Here is a 27,013-nt window from a genome sequence, read left to right as displayed (position 1 = left end):
CAAAAAGTAAAAGGAGTTATATCTAACCATGTACAAATATAAAACTTTCATTTGGCAAAATGTAAGTCAACACGCAAAATACATAGCTAGAAAATAGTATTTTTTTAATGTTTATTTATTTCTGAGACAGAGAGAGACAGAGCGTGAGTGGGGGAGGGGCAGAGAGAGAGGGAGACACAGAATCCGAAGCAGGCTCCAGGCTCTGAGCTGTCAGCACAGAGCCCGACGTGGGGCTCGAACTCACAAACCGTGAGACCGTGTCCTGAGCTGAAGTCGGTCGCTCAACCGACTGAGCCACCCAGGCATCCTGAAAACTATCCACCTATCAGCCTCCACACACACTGGGAGCTCACTCTCTCCAGAAAAGCTAACTTCATCCCCTGGAGCCGGAAGAAAGCCTTTCTCTTTCTGAACTCCTGGTTGCTTCCCTCTAAATACCACACAGTCAGCCTTCACCTTGGGCAGAGGGCAGCAATGCCAAGATCTCATCTGCTCCTCAGGGGTGACCATCTCTGTACCCCTCTCATTCCAAACTGTGGCTTCTGACCTTGCCAGGCCACTACACTTCCCTGAGACACGGTTGACAATAGGACACAGAGCCATACGGGCTGTTGCTCAGGCATCGGTATTTCAAAATGCCCCCAGATGACTTTGATCCTCAAACCTAGGCATCTTCAGAAAATTACCAACATACTTTGAGACTGGAAACCCACCCTGCCCTCCTCTGACAACGTCCAACAACTAGGCTCTGTCGTGGTCCTTCCGAGTTACTTAATAAAGTAAGTTTCCTGTAGTTGAATTTGAGCCTCACAATAGCTCAAGTGATGCATTTTACTATGAACACGGTAAGTCACAGAAGTGTAATGGGTGCGACATTTTCAGGACACTGTGTGTGCAGAGAAACAACTTTCTTTATTTGTCCTTAACTCAACTTAATCCTACCTTGGACCTAAATTCTGAGTCAATGGTTAATTCATATTCAAACTCAGCTCTCTCAAGGTTTCCCCTTTCTCTTCCTCCCTGGGCATCAGGTTAGAGGGAGACAGGCAGTTTCTTGGCTACGGTTGCCTGTGTGCATGGGCATTTGGTGAGCTGTACATGGCTTTGTTCTGTTCTTCGATAATGTTTCCACTCGCTCAAACGTCAGCAAAGATGACTGTATCCCCCATGTGGAGGCTGGTGTCATGTTCATGATGCTTCAATACTTTGTAGCCTCTTCTCCCTCACCAGGATCGTGAAACCCCCCCAGGTAGCCCAACTCACCCCTGTCTGTCTTCTGTGACTTTCTTGGGGTTCTGGAAAAGTACCTGCTTCCCACACCTCCAGGGAAGAGCAGGAAGCTTGGAGAGCTGCTCCATTGCAGTCAACTCATGCCAGGGTTTGGGCCACTCTGGGCTTCCTGCTTTACAGATCCTGCATGGGAAGTAAGGCCGAGGGATCCTCCGCTCTGAGGTCCCCTAATTTTCCTGGAGGTTCTGTCACCTGTTGAATCCAGAAGAAAGGAATGGCTGGCCCTGTCCCTTCCACACAGCTTGTACCCTCTGCCTGGGAGAGCGCTCACCTCCTCCCCTTCGGAATGTGGAGGAGGAGGAATCACCTATGCCCTTCGAGATCCTTCCAGCCGGACCAAGAATCAAATTGAGATGCAACAGATTAATAGGAGAAAATCAAATTTAGCTTCAGGCACATGGGAAATCCTCACAGACTTGATAGTCAGGTGACATGAGGCTTCTCTGAGCTCAGGAGAGAGGCGGGGTCTGGGGATGCAAAGAGGAGAAAAACCATTAGCGGGAAGAGGAGAGATGTTTGGAAAATCAAGGTTTCTCTATCCTGCATATAAGTTTCCTGGATAAATAAGGATCCCTGTTAAAGCCCCTCTTCCTGGTACAGGAAGGCAATTGAAGAGGAGGAGGAGAGCTTTTTCCTGAACCTACTGAGTTCTAATTGCATTTAACTCAAAATAATGCTTGGGCCGAAGTGGCCCATCTTGGAGCCGCCTGCCCTTGGTCCCTGCAGGACTGAGGGCTGGAGCCCAACAAATTCTCCTTTACATTTATTTTGAGGCCCAAACATTGGCCCTTGCAGTCTCCAAAGCTGAAGAAATAACTGCCTGAGGCTGCCTCTGAATTCCTGTTCTGGATGTGTGCGTACGGGTAGGGAGAGGCGAAGGGTCTGTGGGCAATGGGGGATGGGAGAGCTGATGCTCGGCGCTATCATCCCCTAACGGTGAGATCGTGTGAGTTTCCAAGGACCCAGGGTGAGCAGGTAGAAGAATTGGGACAAGAATTTAGGGCTCCTGACCAGGAGCTAGGAGTCTTTGAGCGGCGCCGCCTCTTCAGTAGCTTGTGCCTCTGTCTCCACCTTCCCTCTGGCGAGCCCTCCAGAGTAAGGCATTGCTGACTCTCTCCGTGCCATCAAAACATCTAGGGTAGCAAGGAGGCCTCTCATGCCCCAGGTTGGCATGCTAGGCGAGCCCAGGAGAGAGCGAGCTTCTCCAACCAAGCTTGCTCCTTCTGGGAGCTCAAGCACGCCGCTCAGGACAAGGGTCCCTGGGGGCTCACCACCTCCACCCTGCAGAAAGTCAGCTTGTGATCAGACTCGCCCCCACCTTCCCATCCAGAAAGACTGACAGGCCTCACATACTGCATGCTGGCCAGGCGACAGTGAGTGACAGCCGGCTCTGCCAGGAGATCGCCTCTGCACGGGGTGGTACTGACTTCTTGCTCTGCCACTCTTCTGCTCCACAGGGCCACCATCGACGGTGGCCCCATCGACAGAGTGCCTTGTCCTGATCTTGCACATCACTGGGTAGAACTGCCAGCGTCTTGTTAATTACTATCGCTAACGCTTGTGTGTGCACAAGTTTTTGCCTCAACTCACTCATCACAATACAGGTGGCACCAGTGAGGTGGCCCCTAAAAGGCTGGGATCCTGGACTTAGCAGTAACTTTGGGGGCCAGACTGTCAAAAGGCTGAAACTACTTTCTAGAATTTGAAAGCCCCTCAGAAGTATTCACCACACTTAAATTTTCCAGGTAGGAGCTGTTCTCTTTTGTTGTTGTTGTATTTATTGTTTTTTTTTTTAGATTTTGTGTTCCAAAACTTGGGGATGATGACGAGGATGATTTGTTGTTGTTGTTGTTGTTGTTGTTGTTGTTGTATTTCGTTTTTAATGCATACGGTTGCCAGATGCTATTGTAAGCACTTTACCACATTACGTTTTTTTGTTTTAACTTTGTTTAATCCTCCTGACAATGACAATTCTGTAAGTTCTGTGCTGTTCTCATCTCATACTATTTATATCATTTCCATTTCTTGAAGGAACTGAGACACAGAGACGATAAATGACTTGCCCAAGGTCATGGCATGCTATCTCCAAGTTTGCATACGTACAATTAAATGCAGCCAGATTGGCTGCAGAGTCTGCACTCTTGATCACTACCTTACGATGTCAGGAGAAGAGCATTTATTAATTTAATTAATAAGCAACTGTTCACATGGATTGTCAGCTGTGTGGATGTTGGTCCACAGAGGAAAACGAGACACGTAAGGTCTCTGCCTTCGTGGAACTTCTATTCTGTCAAGGAAGATTGAAAATAAAAAAGTGAATAAAAAGAAACAAGATAATTTCAAAGAGTGAGAAGTGTCTAAAAAGATGAAACAAGGTGGTGTGACGGTAACTTCAAGGGAATTCATTTAGATAGAGTGGTTAGGACAGATTTTGCTGAAGAGATGACAAGGAGACCGTCACATGAAAAGTCAAGGAAAGAGCATTCCAGAAAGAGGAACAGCAAATGAAAAGATCCTAAGTTGATAATGAACTTGGCAAGTGTGATGACCAACAACAGATAGGTAAAAAATCAGTGGATGAATGGATGGATAAATGGAAGGATGGAAAAATGGATAGAAGAATGGATAGAAGGATGGATGGATGGATGGATGGTTGGATAATAGATAGAATAGGACATGAACTTAGAGTCTCAGAGAATCTTCATCCTCCTCTTTCTTCTCTTCATCATCTAAATATCATCACCATGCCATAAAATGAAAAGCAGAGGCAATTATCTAAATATCTATAGCCAAAAGAAACCATTTTCAATAAAAAAGGGTGTAACCATGACCTTACTTAATAATTGGCTGTATTTGGGCTGTGAATGTAGTTCTAATATTCACATCTCCAAATCAATAGCCAAGGACAACCACAATCTCATAACCTGCACCGTCCATACCCTATAAGAATATTTACTTTTGGCAATTTATGCTAACAGGAAAGAACTCAGAATGGGAGACACAAGAACACAGTGAGTGAAGGGATCTGTGAGCTCTGGGTGGAGGAAGATCCCATACATGAGTGCAGAGTACGGTGCTCTGGGAAAGACGATGAGGAATGTTTTGAACAAACGAATTACTGAATGAGTGGATTTGTTAGTGCTCCTAATTAAGAGATGTCTAAGAAGCAAAGGAAAAAATGTTTCCCTTGTGTTTCTCTTAGAGGTATTCCTGTATTCGTGTAGATTTCTCAAGGGTAGGTAAAAACCCTTAATGTGTGCATGAAGGCTCGTATCAGATTACCCTCTCAAAGCAAACCTGGCAAATTTTCTATTTCAAGGAGTCAATAAATTTCTCCCTCTACCCCACATTTGAAAATTAAACAATACACTTTTAAATTCCATGGGTCAAAGAGGAAGTCTTAAAGAGAAATTTACAATACATAAAATTGAATAAAAATTAAAATATAACATATCAAAATACATGGTATGCAGCTCAAGCAATGCTGAGAGAGAAATTTACTGCACTAAATTACTTTAGAAAAGAAATAAAGTCTCATGTCAAAGTTCCTACCTCAAGAAAACCGAAAAGGAAGAGTAAACACAAAGAAAAAAAAAAAAAAGGAAGAAATAACAAAGATCAGAGCAGACATCAATGAAATTAAAAACAGGAAACAAGAGAAAAAAGCAATAAAATGATAATGCTATTTCTTTTAAAAAATTTAATGAAGGGGTGCCTGGGTGGCTCATTTGGTTGAGCATCCAACTTTGGTTCAGGTCATGATGTCAGGATTCATGAGTTCGAGCCCCACCTCAGGCTCTGTGCTGACAGCTCAGAGCCTGGAGCCTGTTTCAGATTCTGTGTCTCCCTCTCTGTCTCTCCTCAGTTTTCAGTCTCTCTGTCTGTCTCTCTCTCTTTCTCTCTCTCTCTCAAAAATAAATAAACATTAAAATATTTTTTAATTTAATGATAAACCTCTGTCAAGACTGACCAACATAAAATGTGAGAAAACACAAATCATCAGTATCAGGAATGAAATGGGATAGTACAACAGGTCCTACAGTCACTAAAAGAACAAGTGGAATACTGTGAACAAGTGTACACCCATAGATTTTATAACTTAGGAGAAATGGACTAACTGATTCCTTAAAAACCACAAACTACCAAAACCAAGATGAAACCACCCAGTGGAAACCACCCAAGATAAACCACCCAGTCCTCAAAATATTGAATAGATTGAATTTTTCACCATAAATCTCCTGAAAAAAAGAAATGGTTGGTTTACTGGAAAGTTCTACCAAATATTTAAAGAAGAATTAACAGAAATTTTATGCAATCTTTCCCAGAAAATAGAAAAGGAGGAAATGCTTCTTTTTTTAATGTTTATTCATTTATTTTGAGAGAGAGAGAGAGAGAGAGCAGGAGAGGGGCAGAGAGAGAGGGAGAGAGAGAGAATCCCAAGCAGGCTCCACACTGTCCCTGCAGAGCCCAATGTGGGACCCAAACCCACCAACTGTGCCCAAACCCACGAACCGTGAGATCGTGACCTGAGCTGAAACCAAGAGTCAGGTGTTTAACCAACTGAGCCACCCAGGCTCCCCAAGGAGGAAACACTTCTAAACTCATTTTATGAGCTTAGTACTACCTTCATACCAAAAATGCTCCAATACAGTACAAAATAAGACAGCAATGAACAAATCACTATCTCTTATGAATTTAGAAACAAAAATCTTAAACAATACACTAGCAAATAACCCCAGCAGTATAAAAAAACAGAACTAGGTAACATGATACACCTGGATTTCTTTTAAATACACTATGTGGGTTCAACATACAAAAATCAATCAACATAATCTACCGTCTGAACACACTAAAGAGAAGAATCACATGATCATATCAATTGACACAGACAGGCATTTGACAAGATCCAACACGGATCCGTGATGCAAATTCTCAGCCAAATAGGAGCAAGAGACTGTCCTTAGTCTCAAAAAAAGGCACTCACCTGCAGGTAAGTGAGCACCATGCCGATAGTGAAGGATGGACCACCTTCCATCTATGGCCAGAACACTGGAATACATACACTAATTTATCTTTTTGCTGCCTGTATACCTAGACAACTCATAATATTTCAGCTAAAAAAAAAATCTCTTGGGGCACCTGGGTGGCTCAGTCGGTTGAGCGTCCAACTTCGGCTCAGGTCGTGATCTCACAGTTTGTGGGTTCGAGCCCTGCATTGGGCTCTGTGCTGACAGCTTGGAGCCTGGAGTCTGCTTCAGATCCTGTGTCTCCTCTCTCTCTCTCTGCCCTTCCTCCACTCATTCTCTGTCTCTCAAAAATGAATAAAAATGTTAAAAAAATTTTTTTTTAAAGACGTGGGGAGGCGTGCCGTGTCTGTGCACTGGAAGACTAACCATAGCAAAGATGACAATGTCCCCCAAATTGATTTTTTCCTTAAAAAAAAGGCACATATGCAACTAATCTTTGACAAAGCTGGAAAGAATATCCAATGTAATAAAGACAGTCTCTTCAGCACGTGGTGCTGGGAAAATTGGACAGCGACATGCAGAAAAATGAATCTGGACCACTCTCTTACACCATACACAGAAATAAACTCGAAATGGATGAAAGACCTAAACCTATGACAGGAAGCCATCAAAATCCTCAAAGAGAAAGCAGGCAAAAACCTCTTTGACCTTGGCCGCACCAACTTCTTACTCAACACGTCTTTGGAGGCAAGGGAAACAAAAGCAAAAATGAACTATTGGGACCTCATCAAAATAAAAACTTCTGCACAAGAAGGAAACAATCAGCAAAACTAAAAGGCAACTGATGGACTGGGAGAAGATATTTGCAAGCGACATATCAGATAAAGGGTTAGTATCCAAAATCTATAAAGAACTTATCAAACTCAACACCCAAAAAACAAGTAATCCATTGAAGAAATGGGCAAAAGACATGAATAGACACTTCTCCAAAGAAGACATCCGGATGGCCAACCAACACATGAAAAAATGCTCCGCATCACTCATCATCAGGGAAATACAAATCAAAACCACAATGAGATACCACCTCATGCCTGTCAGAATGGCTAACATTAACAACTCAGGCAACAACAGATGTTGGCAAGGATGTGGAGACAGAGGATCTCTTTTGCATTGCTGGTGGGAAGGCAAGCTGGTGTAGCCATTCTGGAAAACAATATGGAGGTTCCTCAAAAAATTAAAAACAGAACTACCCTACGATCCAGCAATCACACTACTAGGTATTTACCCAAGGGATACAGGTGCGCTGTTTCGAAGGAACATGTGCACCCCCATGTTTATAGCAGCACTATCGACAATAGCCGAAGTATGAAAAGAGCCCAAGTGTCCATCGATGGATGAATGGATAAAGAAGATGTGGTGTATATAGACAATGGAGTATTACTCGACACTCAAAAAGAATGAAATCTTCCCATTTGCAACTACCTGGATGGAACTGGAGGATGTTATGCTAAGCAAAATTAGTCAGTCACAGAAAGACAAATATCATACGACTTCACTTGTATGAGGACTTTAAGAGACAAAACAGATGAACATAAAGGAAGGGAAGCAAAAATAACATAAAAACAGGGAGGGGGACAAAACATAAGGGACTCTTAAATATGGAGAACAAACAGAGTTACTGGAGGGGTTGTGGGAGGGATGGGCTAAATGGGTGAGGGGCACTAAGGAATCTACTCCTGAAATCACTGTTTCACTAGATGCTAACTTGGATGTAAATTTAAAAAATTAATTAAAAAATTTTTTTGATTAATCTTTAAAAAAAGGCACATATGAGCAAAGTATGTGAATGGACACTTCACCAAAGAAAACATGTAAGTGGCATAAAAACATGGGAGAAATGTTCACTATTGTTAATCCTCAGAGAAATGTAAATTAAAACCACAATAAGAAGGCACTGCACCCCTATTGAAATGGCTAACACGAAAGAAAAAAAAGCAATCAAGTGCCAGCCAAGTAGTGAAAACACTGGAACCCCATAAATTGCTTCTTGGCGTATAAGATGGCATGGCCATCTTGGAAATAATTTAACATTTCTCCTAAATTCAAAGATGCACGTATTCCACAATCCAGCGATCCCATCCCTGGATATTTATGTATTTGTAAAGCAACCTTTCTGTGAATGTTTATAGCAAATTTGTTTATAATTTCATAAAACCGGAAATAATACGGATGTCCATCAATTTGTGAATGGATAAGTTATACATCTGTACAACAGAATGCTCTTCATCCGTGAAAAAAGAATAAGCCGTCGACAGACAAGAAACGCGAGCTAGACATCTATACGTCTGAAACCGGCATAGTGTTGGATGTCGATCATAGCTCAATTAAAAACTAATTGATTAATTAATAATTTTCAAAGTAGCAAATAAAAAAGAAACGAAACAGCTGAATCTCAAACACACGATGATACGCATTTCCGGTGAAAAAAGCTGGAAACAAAAGACTGCCTTCTGCATGATTCATTCTGCATAAAATTTCTAGAAAAGGTAAAATTACAGGAAGAGAAAACCAAACAGTGGTTGCTGGTGTCTAAGGCTGGGAAGGGGAATGGCTTTCAAGAGACACAAAGGAACTTTTAGGGGGTGATGTACATGTTCTGTATTACGACTAAGGAGGTAAATGTATACGTGACTGTATTCATCTACCAAAACTCATTAAAGTTGGCTCTCACATCTGATAAATTATAAATTTAATTCAATTTAAGGTAAATTACAGTTCACTAAAGCTGACCTATAATTTACAATTTACATAAAACGAAGACAAAGAACTTTTAGAAAATCTGTACACACCGACACCAAGTTGGGAACCGAGAAACCGGTGCACAACATGGACAATTTGATAAGGGGCAAGCAGGGGAACGTTCTGGAGTCACACTGGCCTTCGTGGGCCAAAGCAAGCGTTCATCAGCATTGTGCTCCAGCCGGGGTTCCAGGGATCCAGGATGCCTGTATCACTGGAGGGCCTCTCAGAATCAGAATCTCAGACTCCAGGCCCTAGACCGACTGTCGTTTGGGGACGTTCACCAGGCGATTCTACGGTCTGGTCCTGAACAGAATCAGCTCACGTTGTGCAAGGACTCATGCATGGGACCCTTTAACCCAAATCCACTTAATGATCTGGTGCTAAAACTGCTGGATGAAACATTCCGTGCTTGGGAATTATATATATATATATATATATATATATATATATATATATATATATATATAATTTATATATATATATATAATTTATATATAAATTTATACATGAAATAAATTAAATATATATTAATTTATATATATGTGTGTGTGTATATGTATATATATATGTGTGTGTGTGTGTGTATGTATATATATATATATATATATATATATATATATATATATATATATATATATAAAGTAGGCTTCATGCCCATTACAGGGCACAACATGGAGCTTGAACTCATGACCCTGAGATCAGGGCCTGAGCTGAGATCAGGAATCGGATGCTTAACCGACTGAGCCACCCAGGCGCTCCACGGTGCTTGGGAATTTCACGTGCCATGGCGAGAGGGCTGCCCAGGGCGTCTGAGGACGTGGATGAAGATTGTTGGTGGGGCAGGGGGTCAGCCTACAGGAAGTCCATGGCACCCAGACTAACCATGATCCTCAGCACACAGGTGCTCTTTGCTCAGAAAGGCTATCTCTGAACACGGAGGAGGTGTCAGAAAACATGTTTTCTTAGAGGGTGACTTACTGACATACCAGTTGTTGTGTTTCTCTTTTTTCCCTTGGTTGCAAATAGACGTTTCCAAAGCAGAAGCCCTGGATGTGTTCCTGACTCTTGCTAGCAGGGCTGCTGGTTATGAGCCATCTGCACACTGTGCACATGTCCACCCAGCTCTCCCAACAGGGGGCTTTGCCTGATGGGAGAACTTGCATAAAACACTTGGAAGTTAGAACAGCGAACATTCTTTCAGACGCAAATAACGGCTATTAGGACAGTCTTTCTCTGAAATAGCTCGATGTCCTCAAAAGTATTGTTCCCACTGTAAAACCTGCATCCTTCCTTCGCCACTGCTCTTCCCGGCGATGCTAAAGAGCTCACAGAAAAGTTGTAAGCAGAAGCTCAGTTTGTGACCATTTGCTAATAGCTGCTCTGTACTGGAACCGATCCTACCGGAAACAGTGGCTCCTCGGAACATACATATGTTAGCCGTGCCTGGGGCAGTGATCTCAATCCTTCTTGCTTGTCGGAACCATCTGGAAGCCCTCACCAGAGAGGCGCAGATTTCATTGTTCTGACATGACACCAGGCACGACCATTTTTTTTTTTTTTAAGGTACACATTTCCTTATATGCCTCCGGAACTGAGGACCACTGGCCTAGAGATATGAAACAAGGTGAAAAGTACTAAAGAAGCAAACTTTATCGAGCACTTATTATGTGTCAGGCACGACGGTTGAAGGTGGCGGGTTTTCCCACGGCGGAATCCTAAGACCTTATGTTCTTGGGCTGGGACCGCGAGCAGACAGAAGATGAAGCCCTTGTGAAAACCACGTATGCACACACTTCTTTCGGAAGGAGCTGAACTCCTCTATTTGATTCAAGCAAGACCGCGGCTCTCAACGCGACCTGCAACAGCAACGAGTAAATCTGCAACCGACAGGGGAGGATCAGCGACAGGGAGAGACGTGAGCCCAGAGATTGTACATTAAAGAAATCTCTGCAATGCCAGGATATTGACAAAGGTACATGCTGATAGCCAAGGAGCATGTAAGGATTTTAATACCACATTTCCAGTTATGGCTAGAGAAGCGTAATTAGGTACTAAATTACAATGTTAATATTCATTTGAACAAATAAGTTCTTGTAGTAGTAGCATCAGGGCCCTGGGAGGGCAGCAGAGGAGTTGATTAAATGGGCAGAGAGTTTCTTTGAACAAGTTCCGTCCTGGGCTCTGTGAGGTCAGCTGCCAGCAAAGTCTTCAGAGGTCAAGACGTGGACCGTGAACGCTGGCGTTTCTTCTTTTGTAGCTCCACTCAAGGGATTCAGAACCAAGCAAGGAAATATACGAGGCATTACAATTCCGGCTGGTAACACAGGCTACAAAGGAGTGGGGAAAGGGACCCCCCCCACCCCCAGGAGAAGGGCGTGCTGAGCAGGGCCATCCAGAGCAAGTACCGGGCTCCACTCAGCGCACAATTCTTCTAGCACAAATAGAAGGAGAGGGTCTTGCTGAGGTGTCCTATTACGGTTGATCCAAAAGAGTCTGAGGTGGGGCTTACCTGTCATCTGCAAGAAAATTAAAGTGGCTTCCTAAAAGGGGCAAACACAAATTGAAGTAATGAGAAGGGAGGCGGAGGGAGGGGGGGTGAAGAGAGAAAGAGAAAGGAAACACACGCACGCACGCACGCACGCGGGCAACTACACATTCTAGTGCCTTCTGAAGTCCAAATCTTAGACGGAGCACAGCTCCCCCCTCGCCCATCTCCCCAGGACTCTGTTGTCTTCCTACCCAATTTCTCTGGGCTTCACACAAAAGGTAAGATCCCAGACTGAGCCATCCTAATTAGCCGGGGCCCTCTCCTGTACGTAACAGAAGCAAATCTGTCACCAGCCGTGGAAAACAACCGTCCTCAGCTCCCCCAAACCCCAAAACGCATAAGCTCAGCATTTTAACTGGCTGGGGTAAGAGCCATTATTTTCATTAATGGAGCTCATTTTTATTTTATTGGGCTTTTTTACTATCAGATTAAAAGCATGTTTTTATTGTAGTTTTTTTTTTTCTAATGCAATCTGGGATGAGGTGCTCAGAATGAATGGAATAGTTATTGTTTTAATTATTTTTTCATTTTGTGTTTTTATTTCGTTTGTTCCTTTTATTTACTACTCTTAAGTTTGCCGTAATAACGCGGACGCAGGGTGCTTAGAGGCCTCCAGTCAGCACCCCGCGGTGGTTTGCATCAGCTAAGGGCCAGGGAACAGGAAAAGCACCAGCGCACGGATGCTTTCGGAACCCGGGGCCAGCACAGCCCCACAGCTCAATCGCACTGACACACACAGCACACGGGCAGAGCCAAGGGCATGGGCCCCTCGGGGCCGAGAGGAGAAACGCAAGGTGTCATTCCAGGTCACTTCTGCTCCTGCTCCTGTGCTAAGGCACCCTGGCTCCCTAAGGGAACAAAGGGTGGGAAGGAGTCTCAAGATAGATAACCACGGGGCGTGTTACCTGCTCCCAGCCACACGTCACCGATGCCAAGGTCCACATGGGATCCTGCAACAACCCACAAGCTATTAACACGCAGAGACACTTAGCTGCACCCAGACCCTTGTTCCCTGCCCATGAATTGGGTGGGGGGGGGGGTGTGGTGAGGAGGGAAGGAAACAATGCCTTTCCAGAAAGTCCAGATGTCTCTGCAACCTGGTAGGCTTGGGCAGGGCAGGATTTCTAGATTCTTACTTAGCACTAGAAGTTGAGCGTGTGGGTTGTCCGTCCAGGGACAGGCTGCAAAAGTGCTGGGCATGTAAATGCCGATGACTGCTGATGAAGGGCTCCTTTGGGCCACTTGTATGCCAATACTCTTGATCTCTCTGGATCTGATTGAAGAAAGCATCCACCCTCTAGACAGAGGCCCAGGCCTGTGCTTGGGTTTGCCAAGGGCCCTCACTTGGCCTGTGGCCTCACGCCTCCTTCCCTTTACTGATTCCCTTTTGCCTGCCTGGCCCCCATTCCCAGGGTGGTCCCCACAGTATGCTCTAGGTCCCCAACCTGTCTGGCCTGTGAAGTTAAATCTAGCAAAGCTCCAAAGATCATGGTGGTGCCCCCCCTCAAGGGCTTCCCGTCACATTCACAGTAAAATCCAAACTCCTTGGCAGACCCCACGAGGCCACTGCGATCTGCCCCGTCCTGTCCTCTGGGCTCATCTGCCCCATCCTCTGCCCCCACTGACCTCACTCCAGCCACACCAGCCACCCCTGAAGGAGCCTGGGCCGCTCCCTACCTGGAGGTTCCCCCATACCTTTGCGTGACTCTATTCCTAGAGGGGATTCCTGGAGAGGCCACCTGTTCACCCTCTACCTCCCCCCATGGCTCTCTGTGTCCTCACCTGCTTTCACTTTCACTCTGACACCTGTCCCTGCTGACCTTACGTCACTTACGTTTTTGCTGACCTCACAAAAGGGATAAAAGTGAGAGAAACTACTGCGTCCCCAGGCCAGCACAACAGCCCTGGGGCAGGTGGTCAAGAAGGTTTTGGTGGAAGATGCTTCAGACTGTCTTTATACTGTTGTATCCCCAGCACAGAGAAAGTTGTGGGCATACAGTAGACAGTCAATAAATGCTTGTTGCCTAGGGGGAAATGCGTGAAGAAAAAGTCAGTGCCCAGAAGTGCCTGATGCATGATGGTTTGTTGCCATTGAAGTTCCAGTGGATGAATCAGGAATTTCCAGAGTCAAGGTGAACTCAGGCCTCAGCTCTTTCCTCAGCCCTCCTGAAACCAACAGAATACTGCTGAGACAGACCACTTTATTTTGTGTCTAAACAAAGGGAAGGCATATGATGCTTTAAAAATCCACAAATGTTCACTTTTTAATAAACGTTGAATCATTAACTTTATTTATTGTCTCCTTTGATTCATATAGGTCATTTCTCAAAACATGTTCTACGGATGGATAAAGGAGATATGATATACACACACACACACACACACACACACGATGAAATATTACTCAGCCATAAAAATGAATGAAACCTTGCCATTTGCAACAACATGGATAGACCTGGAAGGCATAATGCTAAGTGAGAAAAGTCAGGTGGAGAATGACAAATGCCATATGATTTCACTTGTATGTGGAATCTAAAAACACAAAGCAAACAAAGAAAACGCAGAAGTGGACCATAAAGACAGAAAAGAACGCAGTGGTAGCCAGAGGGAAGGGAGGGGGGGATGGGCAAAATGGGTGAAGGGATTGAGAGACACAGGCTTCCATTTCCAGAATGAATAAGTCACAGAGGTGAAAGGCACAGCATAGGGAAAGGTCAATGGTATCATAATAGTGTTGCATGGTGACAGATCGTAGCTATACTTGTGGTAAGCATTGACTTGTCCAACCATTACGTTGTTACTAATGTAACAGTGTGTATCAACTTATTTTTAAATAAAAAATAAATAAAATAAACAAATAAACAAAGGTCGATCCATAGTAAAAATAAGAAGAATCAGGTCTCATCCGAGGATATGCCATTCATTTTTCAACTACTTTGTAGAAACAGGAAAATATGAAAAAAATAACTGAACGAAAATATTGGGGTAGGAGGAATGAGAAGGAAAAAAATGGATACAAAACCTTTTGCTGTGACCTTTTCTATATCATTTTATCTTTGAACTATATCTATTACAATCATATAACTTCGAAGTGATATATATTATCATAATCAAAGATAATTTAAAGAAAGGGCTTAAAAGTGGTGATAACGACACAGAATCTGGAGCACAGTTGCACAAAATCCCAGCACTGAATTCTAGAAACAAATTCCATTTAACAAAAGATGCCGTTCCCTTGAGGGGAGTGAACACTGCATCTAAGGAACTATTTGTTCCTAAAGACAATTTGGAAGGAGCTCTCCTACCTTGGAAAGGATTCCCAGATTTAAGTTATGTAAACAAAAGAAGTCCATTTATCATGACCCACACTCAGGTGCCAGGGCTCTGTGGCATTCTGAGCACGAGCCATGAAGTCGCCGGCTCTGTGGGCTGGAAAGCTGTCCTTCCGTGATGCACATGGGAATCCCATAGCAAATACAATTATATTTGCCTGAGAACTTTGGAACAAAATGGGGCCCGTCAGGCCGGGGGTTCTTGATTTAAGGTAGGCAGACTTTAGTTGGTTACTTTTGCCATTTGGCACAACCTTAATTGTATAAAGTGCTACAGGCTGGGGCGCCTGGGTGGCTCAGTCGGTTAACTGTCCAGCGTCTAACTTCGGCTCAGGTCATGATCTCACGGTTCTTGAGTTCAAGCCCTGCATTGACACGGCAGGGCTCCACACTGAGTCCTGAGCACTGTCGGTGTGGAGCCCACTTGGGACTCTCTCTCTCTCTCTCTCTCTCTCTCTCCCTGCCCCCCGCCCTGTCCCCGCTTGTGCGCATGCATGCGCATTCTCTCTCTCAAAATCAATAGAAATTAAATAAACAAAGAAAGAAAGAAGTAAATAAATAAACAAAGAGTGTTGCAGGAGATGACAAAGTTGTGGGTCATACATTTATGAAAAGATAATATTCAGCACTCACACACAACTGTGTGTCATTTTCCCGGCATGATGTAGAATACAGGTTGGGACATGCAGTTCGATCCCTAGTTTGAGTTGCGTGCAGGCTTCTGCATCGGTTCGTAGGAAATAACACACTCCTACTGATTGTTCTTACAGAGTAAATGTAAACTCTACAAATTATGTAAGGAAATATTATATGAATGCAATCATAGAAAAGTCAATGGCCAACCCTTCTCTCTACCAAACACCATTCTCAGCCCTTTACAAGTATTGTCTTGTTTCATCCTTATACCCAGGGCATGAGGCAGGACAATCTTCTCTCATTTCAGATGAGGGGGGTGGGACACGGAAGGGCTAGGTGGCTTGCTCAAGGTCATAGAGCTGGTAGGTGCAGAGTTCCATTCGAACCCTAGTCTTGGGGCCTAATATCAACAGTGATGGATACCATGATGGAATAAAGGCTGATGAGCAGAGAGCCATGGGGAGGGGGGCAGGTGGCCTCTCCAGGAATCCCCTCTAGGAATAGAGTCACGCAAAGGTATGGGGGAACCTCCAGGTAGGGAGCGGCCCAGGCTCCTTCAGGGGTGGCTGGTGTGGCTGGAGTGAGGTCAGTGGGGGCAGAGATGGGGCAGATGAGCCCAGAGGACAGGACGGGGCAGATCGCAGTGGCCTCGTGGGGTCTGCCAAGGAGTTTGGATTTTATTGTGAATGTGACGGGAAGCCCTTTGAGGGGGGCACTACCATGATCTTTGGAGCTTTGCTAGATTTAACTTCACAGGCCAGACAGGTTGGGGACCTAGAGCATACTGTGGGGACCACCCTGGGAATGGGGGCCAGGCAAGCAAAAGGGAATCAGTAAAGGGAAGGAGGCGTGAGGCCACAGGCCAAGTGAGGGCCCGTGGCAAACCCAAGCACAGGCTTCAGCCAGTCCATGCTGGTTGCCGATGGCCAGGTCTCCCAAGTTTTCAAGGGAATCCACAAACCCTCATTTCAAGTTTGTGAACTTAGAAAGAATCCTATGCACAGACCAAACACACCGCTAGGCCACAACCAAACCTCCAGGCACCCTTTGCCCCAACGCGCCCTTCGTTCTCTCCTGTGCTGTTCCACGGTTTACGTCTTGCTGTCCCGACCAAACTGTGCGGTCCGGAGAATAAGGATGAATGCAACTAGAATCTTCTTCAGGGAAGCGCCGGGGCTTGTTGAGAACGCGTGGCGACGCACTGAGGAAAACTGTTTTGCCAGATGCCCAGCCTCCGAGCCCTGCCAGGTTTTACGCTCCCAGGCCAGAGGCGCCTCAGAATCTTACCTTTTATCTCTCACTCACCTTCTGTGCAGGAACGGTCCACTCTCAGCTGAAGAGGCAAAGCTGAGCTGGTCAGTGGGCTCAGGGCAGCTCTTATATCTGGGGGTGGGAGCTTCAGGCCCGACTGGGGGGAGGACTTGCCCTGCCAGCCATACGTTAAGACATCTAGCCCTGAACACCCTGCAAAGGACTGACTATCCCGACAGCCCCATGGCCTGGCATCCTCATTCTGTTCCCCCTTGTCTTCTTCACCGTGAAGGCCTTCTCACTCTCGGCCCCTGGCCCTCTGTCAGTCTAAAGGAATGAGAACATGTTAAGAATGCTGCTCCACACACTCCTCCATCCCCACCACACACACGCAGACACGCACCTGCACACGCACACGCACACACACACCCTGCCGAGGAGCCCCCAGCCCAAACTACTACCCCGTGCACACAGGAAGTCCAGGATTTAATGGCCGGGCTTATCTTGTGCGACATTCCCCAGGCTCCATTTTTCATTAGGCAATTTTTAAAGAGTTTTATGACCCCACGAACAATAATTTTTTTTAGTGAAAGCAGACTGAATTGTAAGTGGCGGTAATTACAGCAAACTAATTGTAGGCAAAATTAGCAAGAGGTCAGATCCGCTTGGTCGCAAAAGAAAATATATGCCTGGATCACACCTTGACTGGTCTTTGGGAAATGAATTCATCGTGGAAAAAAGGGACCTTCCCAAGTTAACAGGGGGTCTCTAGAACATTTGCAGGAAATAGGTTTTCTCTTCGGCTTTTGCTAGACGCCCAGTGTGTGTGGATATGGGCGCCTGTGTGTGCACGTGTTGGAGTGGAGACAGGTGACGTGTCGGTTTCCACAACACCACCCCAGAGGACTAACCAGCTCCTTAGTGGGGCACGAAACGTGACCCAGAAGTCTGGAGACTTAAAGCGCCTTGGCCCCTATGAACTCACACATTGTCGAGTATAATCCTCCTTCCCCTGACGGGATCAGCTCGCTTTAAAAATGTGCCAGGGACGGCAGGATTGGGTGGGATAGTGGTGTTTCCCTCTGCAGTGTCACTTTAGCATGGAAGATCAACACGCGATGATTCCAGTACAGAGGTCATGCCAAGCGGACTGATGGTCCCACAGAGCTCAGACTCGTGATGACCCCTATCCCTGGTAGACTGCAGCCGGAAACAGTGAATCACATCTTTCAAAGGAGCTGAGTCCCAAAGGCAGGACCCAGGGTTGAAATCCCACATGACTGAACTACCCTTGAGATCTGTTGGTAAAGACTAACTTGGAAGATGACATTCCATCTCTCTTCAATCAGTCTTCACTTGTTGGCACAGACCCCCACTTCTACGGAAGACTGCCGCCTAAAGTACCTAGTTTAGGTTTACAAGCCTTATGACACAAAAGTCGCATCCCTTTACACCCCAGAATCCACTCAGTGCTCTGCAAGGGCATGCCGTCAGAGGAACCTGAACCTGAGACCTACCTAAGGGAAGATCAGGCTGGTGACCTCACCACCAGGCTATTCCAACTATTCAGATGCCTTTCCTTTTAGCTGCTGAGCACTTGAAATTGCATGACTTAGACGTGGATACCGTGGATCCCCCTGTGAGCCACACCCGAACAGAAGTGCGGCCGGCCCAAATCTGCACGGAGACGTCCCAGTGGATGGCCTACTAAGGAAACGGAGAGGGCGGATGGCTGGGATGTACTTTGAGAAAAACACAGATTACTGTATGCTCAGCCCTCGGGTTCAGCAGAGCGACCTCACTCGCTCTGATGTGGGAGTGCTTTACAAAAGACTCCAGGAAACATCAGATCTACGCAATGCCAAGATTGAGCTTCTCCCATGAATGTATGTCCAACAGATGTTGGCACCCTCTGACTTACAGCGAATGCCTGGTGGATTCAAACAGCCGTGGTCTCTGCACAGAAGCCAGTGACGCTAGGCTCCCACGTGGTGAGGAAGAAGGCGTCTCCTCCCTTCGCCATTTGGGGCCTGGGTAACGGGGATCTAGCCTGTCGCAGAATGGGTAAAGAGCTAGGAAGCTGACTGATTCTCAGCCCGTCACATCTGGGGTGGCTTGACTGCTAGAAATTTCCCCACTGGGCCTGGAATCCCAAGGTCCTTCGATGGAGTTCGGAGAGGTCAGTCTGTGCCAGGATTTCAATAGCACCAAACACTGGAGAGTCTATTCTGGGAGGTGCCATGGACATTTTCCCATGACACAGACCCTAACTGAGCCATCTCCTTCCATGGCATTCACAAGATCCTTCAGGGCCCGCCCTGTCTACTGCCTGGGGTTTCATTTCCCACAACATTCTGCCACCTGAGACCACCTCTGTGCCTTTGACCTGAACACGATAGTCCTTCTGGAACTCCCTCTTGCACCTCTACCCACCGAAATAATTTCCTCTCATCCTTCAAAACAACTTCGTAGCCTACGGTGAGGGTAGATTTCTCACCTCTCGCATGGGATGGGACACAGAGGTTTATTTCACAGTGTATTATCACTATCTGCCCCATGGCTGCCCCACATTCAAGGTTGGGGCCTTGAGGACCCAACCCTCAGCAGGTGTGTGTCTGTGAACCCCCCCCCCCCGCCCCGTCTAGCCTCACGCTTGGCGGGGTGGGCAGTCAGTTCATGTTTTTTACGTGAATGAATGGGTCATGCTATCTCTACGTCACTGTGTCAGTGGCTACATTTGACTTGGCCGGTTTTCTCCGTTCAAAGATAAGCGGTACTTAGCATATCTGCACTTCCAGAAAATGCCACACCAGGGTTGAAAGCATGTTTTTTTCTTCGTTTTGTAATGTTGGTTTATTTTTGAGAGAGAGAAGGCGCAAGCAGGGGAGGGGCAGAGAGATCCCAAGCGGGCTCTGCACTGACAGCGGTGAGCCCCGTGCGGGGCTCCAACTCATGAACTGCGAGATCATGACCCGAACCAAAGTCAGACCCTCAAGAGACTGAGCTACCCAGGTGCTCCAAAAGCATGGTTCTGACCACCGGTCTGGGCCCAAAACTCAGGGTGGTACCCAAGGTTTGACATCAAGGAGGAATTGAAAGACAGAAAAAGATGGAGGAAGGATAGGAGGGTGAGGGATAGGGACGGCTGGATAGACACACAAAGAAACTGACCCTTTCCTTTCAAGATTGACCTGAGGTTCCCAGGCAGTGAAGGCAGGGATGGCTGCAGACCCCCAGCTCCGAGGGGAGAGAAACCCCAGCAAGTCCTCCCGGGTTCTGGCTAAGGAAGTTGTGCAGTCAGAGGCTCAAGTTTTGGAAGAGACAATATGGCCGCAACAAGTCAGATCCATTCTGAAATCTTTTAGCAGTGGCTTCAGCCAAGTAGCTACAGGAAGGGCCCTCCGAGATACAAAATCTAAGAAAAATAGTCCTGGCATCTAATTACAACAGTGCAGTTTGCTGCTTTTATCTGTAATTGGACTGTATAGTCTTTCATTCTAATTTACTTTACATCTAAACTGTGATAATCAAGACAAGCAGAACAGAATGGTCTCTAACTGGCTATCCTACTGACACCCGTTAATGCCTAATTATAACAACTAAATTAAAGATGGGACTGTAAAGAGGTGGAATATCAGTTTGAAGCGTTTAATTCTGCGGAAAGAAGGAGAGATTTTAAATCCTAAGTAAGAAAATCAATATTATGCCTCATTATATTGGTATGGCTAAACAGATTAATGAAATTAAGTATTTTGTTGTGTTGCTTTTCTTTTTTCCAATGTTACCCTCGTGCAATGATGCCTTGCAGTGAAGGAGTACTGCAGAGGAGGAAGTCCACGTCGAAAGCCAATTTATACACCGAAATTGGGAGATGGCTAATCTTGTTTATAGAGCGAAGGTTTGCTTTTGATACGCCTAGATTTTTAGATAGGCATTATGGGTCTGGACTTCTGCAGCTCACAGAACAAAAATAAATTCAACTCAAAGCTAAGGGAAGATTCCCTCTTGTGGGCAGATGGGTCAACAGGGACCACGTTGGCAATACCAGCGTTCACGAACACTCTGGTTCAGGAGTGGCATCCTTGAAGCTTCTTGTGTCGGTGGCCTCCCAACTGCTGCCACCCGTGAAGATGCAGGACACGAAGGACAGAGGGAAGCTGGCCGGGTGAATGGAAGACGCGTGGGGTCCCCAGAGCCCTCCAGTGCGTTGGAAGCTGGAGGAGAAGCCGAGAGGAGAAGCCATTGTTCAGGGTTGACAACAAAGCTCGGAAGAAGAAGGACCAAGGTTTGCGAAGGGAGGGTGTACAATGCCTGGGATAGGTGAGGCAGTGCGCGCATATCCCTGACTGGATGGCAACACGGGCACGCGCAACCTCACCAGTGAAATTCTAGGGTTTATCCATTTGTCTGTTTATCTGAGTGATTGGTTTTTACTGCCCGTCCTGATTTCTAAGTCTTTTCACTCAGAGTTTCTAGAAGACTCACAAAGCTAATAAGTGGCATATGCTGACAGTGTGAGTCATCACGTGGCTCACCCTCCTGTGGTCCACCTGCCACAGAGATGCTCAAGTGCAGAGCTTTGAAGAATCCAAAGACCTCACAAGAGAGACTGACCGTTGGAAGGAATCTCTAGAAATCCTCTGGAGCTGACTTTGCTGACCTGGGGCTTACGGTGAGCGAACAACCTGAGGGCATCCGAGCTCCGGACTGGGGCAGGGTGGGAGGGGGCACCTTCAAAAACAAAGCTAGCTGAGGTCCTGCCTCCCCCCGGGGAGCTCACCATTTCCAAAAGACTGGGTCACACACATGGCCGTGGCCAAGGAGGAAACCACGGCTGCAGGGAACTTACCCAGAACTTCCAGATCCTACAATCAGGAAAGCAGACATGGTAACTCCAGCTTACCTTTAAATTGTTGGTTTTGGAAAAGAAAATTTGATTTTGACTTTTGTCTCATTGTCTCAAAGTTTCATTGTCTCATTGTTTTGTCTCACTGGGGACTTTCCCAATGCATGGGGAGCTCCTGCGCCACGGGGAGGCAGAGGTGACGGTGCCCTGGAGGCAGTGATCGTCTTGGGCCAAGGAGAGGTCACCAGTCCTGGGATAGGGCAGCTCCTGATCCTACGGGGCCAGGCGTGGCTCTCATTGTCCTCGTACTGCTGACACCCGGGCAGCCAGCTCTGTAACCCTCCCGCCAAGCCCGCCTCTCAGCTGCACAAACAAAGGCAAATAAAAACTGCTGGCGGCCGCTGGTCCCACTGTGACAGATGTGGTGCCTCTGCACCATCTTGTCTGTTCTTAAGGGTTTTTTTTTTTTTATTGCAAACAGACAGATGTAGCTTGTCCCTTCCATCTTGTTTACGATACCGCAGGAGCACCTGTGGAAGACAGGTCCCTGCAGAAATCCTTGACTTCCGTTCAGATGGCTTGAGACTAAGCCAGCCGGCTCTGCCACACCGTCTGCAAAAGATGCTGGGTTCTTCTGCACACAAATGCTCTAAGCCCGGGGAAACTTGAATCACGCATAGGGTAGTCCCAGGAACCTTAGCATCACCACACTACCTTGTGCATGCGACGTTTTCAATGGGTACACACCTATCCACACGCGTCGAGGACCTGCGAGGGGGCTCTTGGCCTTGGGGTCAGCCTGTGAGCTGACTCTTGGCTCATTCGGGCTCCTCCAGGCACAGTTTTCTCCCATTACCGGGCCTTGTCTCTACTTAGTCGTAGGGCCCCTGCATGGAGACCAGGGGCCTGACCAGCCCCTGAGGGTGGTAAGTCCCCATGCCCACCCAACCTGGTGGACCTAAGCCAGTGGGTCCCGAGTGTGTGGATCCTCCTGTTCTCACGTCAACTGGCCCAATACCTGGTGTAAAAAGCAGACATAGAAGCCACCAGAGTGAATGCTCCGCCTCGGGGCATGGGCTCTAAGGAGAGCCCCTGCTGGGGGCCATTCCCTGCTCCCAGCCTGACTCCAGGCACTTCTTAGAATTCTTCAGCCTCCCACTTACCATTTAAGGCCATTTGCATCGTTTATTTCAGTAGCAGGGACGACAGAAGAGTAATGATACTTGTGGACTTTGCGACAACGGCCTCTGTTTTTTACCCTGATGTTTCATGCCACAGCCTTTGCTGGGTCGCAAACCGCCCCAAGACGTAGGACTTAGATAGGACCACCATGCATTTAGCTCATGCCTCCGTGCGTTGGCTGAGGGGTTCTTGTGGTTCAAACTGGTTCAGCGCATCCCCGGTAGGCTCGCTCAAGTATTTCTGATCAGCTGGTGAGTGGGCCGGGGGCTAGAAGATCTAAGGTGGCCTCGGTCATATGGCTAGCAGCTGGCAGGCTGTTGGCCAGGGTGACGAGGCCAACTGGGCCACATGGCTGTCATCGTGCAGCAACCGAGCCCTGGCTTCTTTGCGTGGTGGTCAAAGCGAGACAGGGAGGCCGAACGTGCTGTTCGGGTCTCGGCCGGAAGCATGTTTTCCATAGTCCATTGGCTAAAGTAACCCCCTCGGTCAAGAGCAGTCAGCATGGGAGGACCCACCTGACAGCTTGGCTGACAAGAAAGGAGGAATGTGCGCCCATTTTTGTATCCAACGTAGCTTTTTGTCTTTCTTTTTTCAATTTATGGCCTCTTTAATTGCATAATTCAGTCCTTTTCAAACTTGAGTGTTTACAAATGAAGCATACCTTCAACTTGGGTTCCCTCTTTAATACATGAGTATTCAGAAAACTTTTTTTAAGTTGCAATTAGACTGATTTTGTTCAGCCTGAAGTTGTCTTTTTTCTTTTTCTTTTTTTTTTTTTACTTTTACTATATTCTGGTTTTATAATTTGGCTTGAATTATTTCTTTTCTTGGGTTTTTTCTGATTTTTTTAATTTTTTTAATGTTTATTTACTTTGAGAGAGAGAGAGAGAGAGAGAGAGAGAGAGAAAGCAGGGGGAGGAGCAGAGAGAGAGGGAGACACAGAATCCAAGCAGGCTCCAGGCTCTGAGCTGTCAGCACAGAGCACAACGCAGGGCTGGAAACTACGAACTGTGAGATCATGACCTGAGCTAAAGTTGGACGCTTAACCAATTGAGCCACTCAGGTGCCCTTATTGTTTTTTTTTTTTTTTTAATGTTTATTTATTTATTCTGAAAGAGAAAGAGCGTACCTGCGCAAGCCAGGGAGGGGCAGAGAGTGAGAGGGAGAGAGAGAATCCCAAGCAGGCTCCGTGCTGTCAGCACAGAGCCCAACACGGAGCTGGAGCCCATGAAACGTGAGATCGTGACCTGAGCCGAGATCGAGAGTCAGGCACTTAACCTACTGAGCCACCCTGGTACCTCTATTCTTCAAGTTTTCTAAAGTTATCTGTTGTGTGTGTGTTTAATTCTTAATATCCCACCAACAGTTGAAAGTGACTAGTTTTGTTTTGTGACACACAGATACAGATATATGTAGGCTTTGATTTAGATATGGAATCAACCTTGTTAGTAGTGTTTCAAATTTTTCTCTACTGTAATTAGTGAGTAATAACAGCATTATTACTGTTATTGTCATGTCATTTTGCTTCATGTACGTCTGTGCTATGTTGTAGAAGGAATTAAAAAGTCATTAATTATATAAGAATTATGAAAGCGTTATATAAGGATTATATAAGAATTATATATAGGGGCACCTGGGTGGCTTAGTCAGTTGAGCGACCAACTCTTGATTTCGGCTCAGGTTGTGATCGCACGGTTGGTGAGTTTGAGCCCCAAATTGGGCTCTGGACTGACAGCATGGAGCCTGCTTGGGATTCTCTCTCTCTCTCTGTCTTCTCTGCCCCTCCTCTGCTCACTTGCACACTCTCTCTCTATCTCAAAATAAATAAATAAAATTTTATAAAAGAAAAAAAAGAATCATATGTTATATGTAATTATACGACAATTCTGGAGACGTGAATTTCTTTTAAGTAGGATTGACTCCCAGCATGGAGCCCAACTCGGGGCTTGAACTCACAACCCTGAGATCAAGACATGACTGAGATCAAGAGTCAGACCCTTAAGTGACTGAGCCACCTAGGTACCCCAAGAAGTGATTTTTTTATCAGTGCAAAACCACTTTCTTTTCCTGCTTAATGTTGGTTGCATAGAGTTTCCTATCATATTAACATGGGCTAAGAACTGACAGATCCATCACAGTGAGAGCACTGGTGAACTAACTCATTTATATGGTGAGCAGAATTAAAAACTGTTGCGTTCTTCTTGGAGTAAAATTTGTCAGTATGTTTAAAATTATAAAAATGCTCATCTCATCTTAAAATGGGGCGCCTGGGTGGCACAGTCAGTTAAGTGTCCAACTTCGACTTGGGTCATGATCTCACGGTTCATGAGTTTGAGCCCCACATTGGGCTCTGTGCTGACAGCTCAGAGCCTGGAACGTGCTTTGTGTTCTGTATCTCCCTCTCTCTCTGCCTCTCCCCTACTCACACACTCTCTTTCTCTCTCCTCTCTCAAAAATAAATAAGCATTTAAAAAACTGTTTTTAATTGTAAGTTTTGGGGTGCTTGGGCAGCTCAGTCAGTTAAGCATATGACTCTTGATTTCACCTCAGTCATGAGATGAAGCCCCAAGTCAGGCTCCATGCAAGGTGGAGAGAGAGAGAGAGAGAGAAGGAGAGAGACTATCTCCCTCTGCCCCTCCCTGTTCACACCCTCTCTCTTAAAAAAAAAAGCAGAAAACAAAAAGAAAACTTGGAAGTTTTATTGAGATACTTGTAGATTCATATTCAGTTGAAAGTAATAATAGAGAGAGATCCATGTTCCTTCTTCATAGTTTTCACCAGCGGTAACATCTTGCAAACTATAGTACAATATCACAACCAAGATATTGACATAGATAAAACCCACTGACGTCATTCAGATGCCTCTAGTTTTACTCGTGTTCATTTGAGTGTAGATTGTATTCAGTTCTATACAACTTAATGGCATTTATAGGTATATACATCTGTCCCCACAGGCAAGACACAGAACGATCCCATCAACACCAGAATCCCTCATATTGCCCTTTTACAACCCTATTCTCCCTCCTACTCCCCACTTCCTCCATCCCTAACCCCTGGAAACTATTCTCCATTTATAAAACTTTGTCATCTCAAAAATTTTATATCAAAGAATCACATGGTATGTAACACTTGGAGAGTGGATTTCTTTTTTCACTCAGAATAACTCCCTGGAGACCCATCTAAGTCACTCTACGTATCAATAGTTCTTTTATCTGTGTTGCTTAGTAATATTCCATGTATATATGCACCATGGCTTAACCATTCTCTTGCTGAAGGACATCAGAGCTGTTCCTAGCTTGGGGTTACTGTGAATACAGCCACTAAAAGCATTGATGTACAGGTGCTTGTGTGAATACAGCTTTTATTTCTCTGGGATAAATGTCCAAGAGTACAGTTTTTGATTCATATGGTAATTTCATGTTTAGTTTTATAAGAAACTGCCAAACTGTTTTCAAGAGTGGGTATATCATCTTATATTCCCACCAACAATGTATTAGTAATCGAGTGCCTCTGCGTGCTTGCCAGCATTTGGTAATGTCACTGTTTTTTATTTTCTCCATTCTGATCCATATGTAGTGATATCTCATTATGGTTTTAATTTGCATTTCCCTGATGGCTCATAATGCTGAACATCTTTCATGTGTGTGTTTGCCATCTGCATATCATCTTCATTGAAAAGTCTGTTTGTGCCTTTTGCCCATTTTCTAATTTGACTTTTTTTTTTTTTTTTTTGCTACTGAGTTTTCAGTGTTCTTTATATATTTTAGATACTATTCCTTTGTGGGACATGTGATTTGTAAATGTTTACTCCCAGCATGTTGCTTGTTTTCATCTTCTTCACCTAGACTTTCACAAAAGATGAGTGTTGAACTTTGACGAGACTTAATTTATCAACTTTTTATTTTCTAAAGTGTGCTTTTGGTGCCAGGTCTAAGGACTCTTTGTCTTGCCTTAGATGCCAAAGTGTTTTTTTTCCCCTGAAGGCTTTATACTTTCACGTTTTGAATTGAAGTCCATAATCCATTTTGAGTTGATTTGTGTACGTGATATGAAGTTTAGGTTGAGGTTCATTTTCTTACTTATGGAGGCCCCCTCCCTCCAGTACCATTTGTTGAAAAAGACTGTCCTTCCTCCACTGAATTGCTTTTAAGGCTTTGTA

General features: G+C 45.5%; 2 long non-coding RNA genes across 2 annotated transcripts; both read right to left on the bottom strand.

Annotated features, from left to right (window-relative positions):
• Positions 1–893: 893 nt before the first annotated feature.
• LOC123382385 lies at positions 894–1,996 on the bottom strand. Its single transcript, XR_006590687.1, has 2 exons — positions 1,598–1,996; positions 894–1,482 (listed from the first exon to the last, which is right to left on the bottom strand). It is a non-coding gene; the product is annotated as an uncharacterized LOC123382385 (long non-coding RNA).
• Positions 1,997–9,794: 7,798 nt separating this feature from the next.
• Positions 9,795–14,051, bottom strand: LOC109494673. Its single transcript, XR_002149660.3, has 3 exons — positions 13,303–14,051; positions 11,569–11,599; positions 9,795–11,321 (listed from the first exon to the last, which is right to left on the bottom strand). It is a non-coding gene; the product is annotated as an uncharacterized LOC109494673 (long non-coding RNA).
• Between the last annotated feature and the right edge of the window lie 12,962 nt (positions 14,052–27,013).

Source organism: Felis catus, chromosome E2, assembly GCF_018350175.1.
Source record: "Felis catus isolate Fca126 chromosome E2, F.catus_Fca126_mat1.0, whole genome shotgun sequence".
Classification (NCBI taxonomy): Eukaryota; Metazoa; Chordata; class Mammalia; order Carnivora; family Felidae; genus Felis; species Felis catus.
Note: the sequence above shows the minus strand (reverse complement) of the source record. Positions and strands in the feature narration are given on the sequence as shown.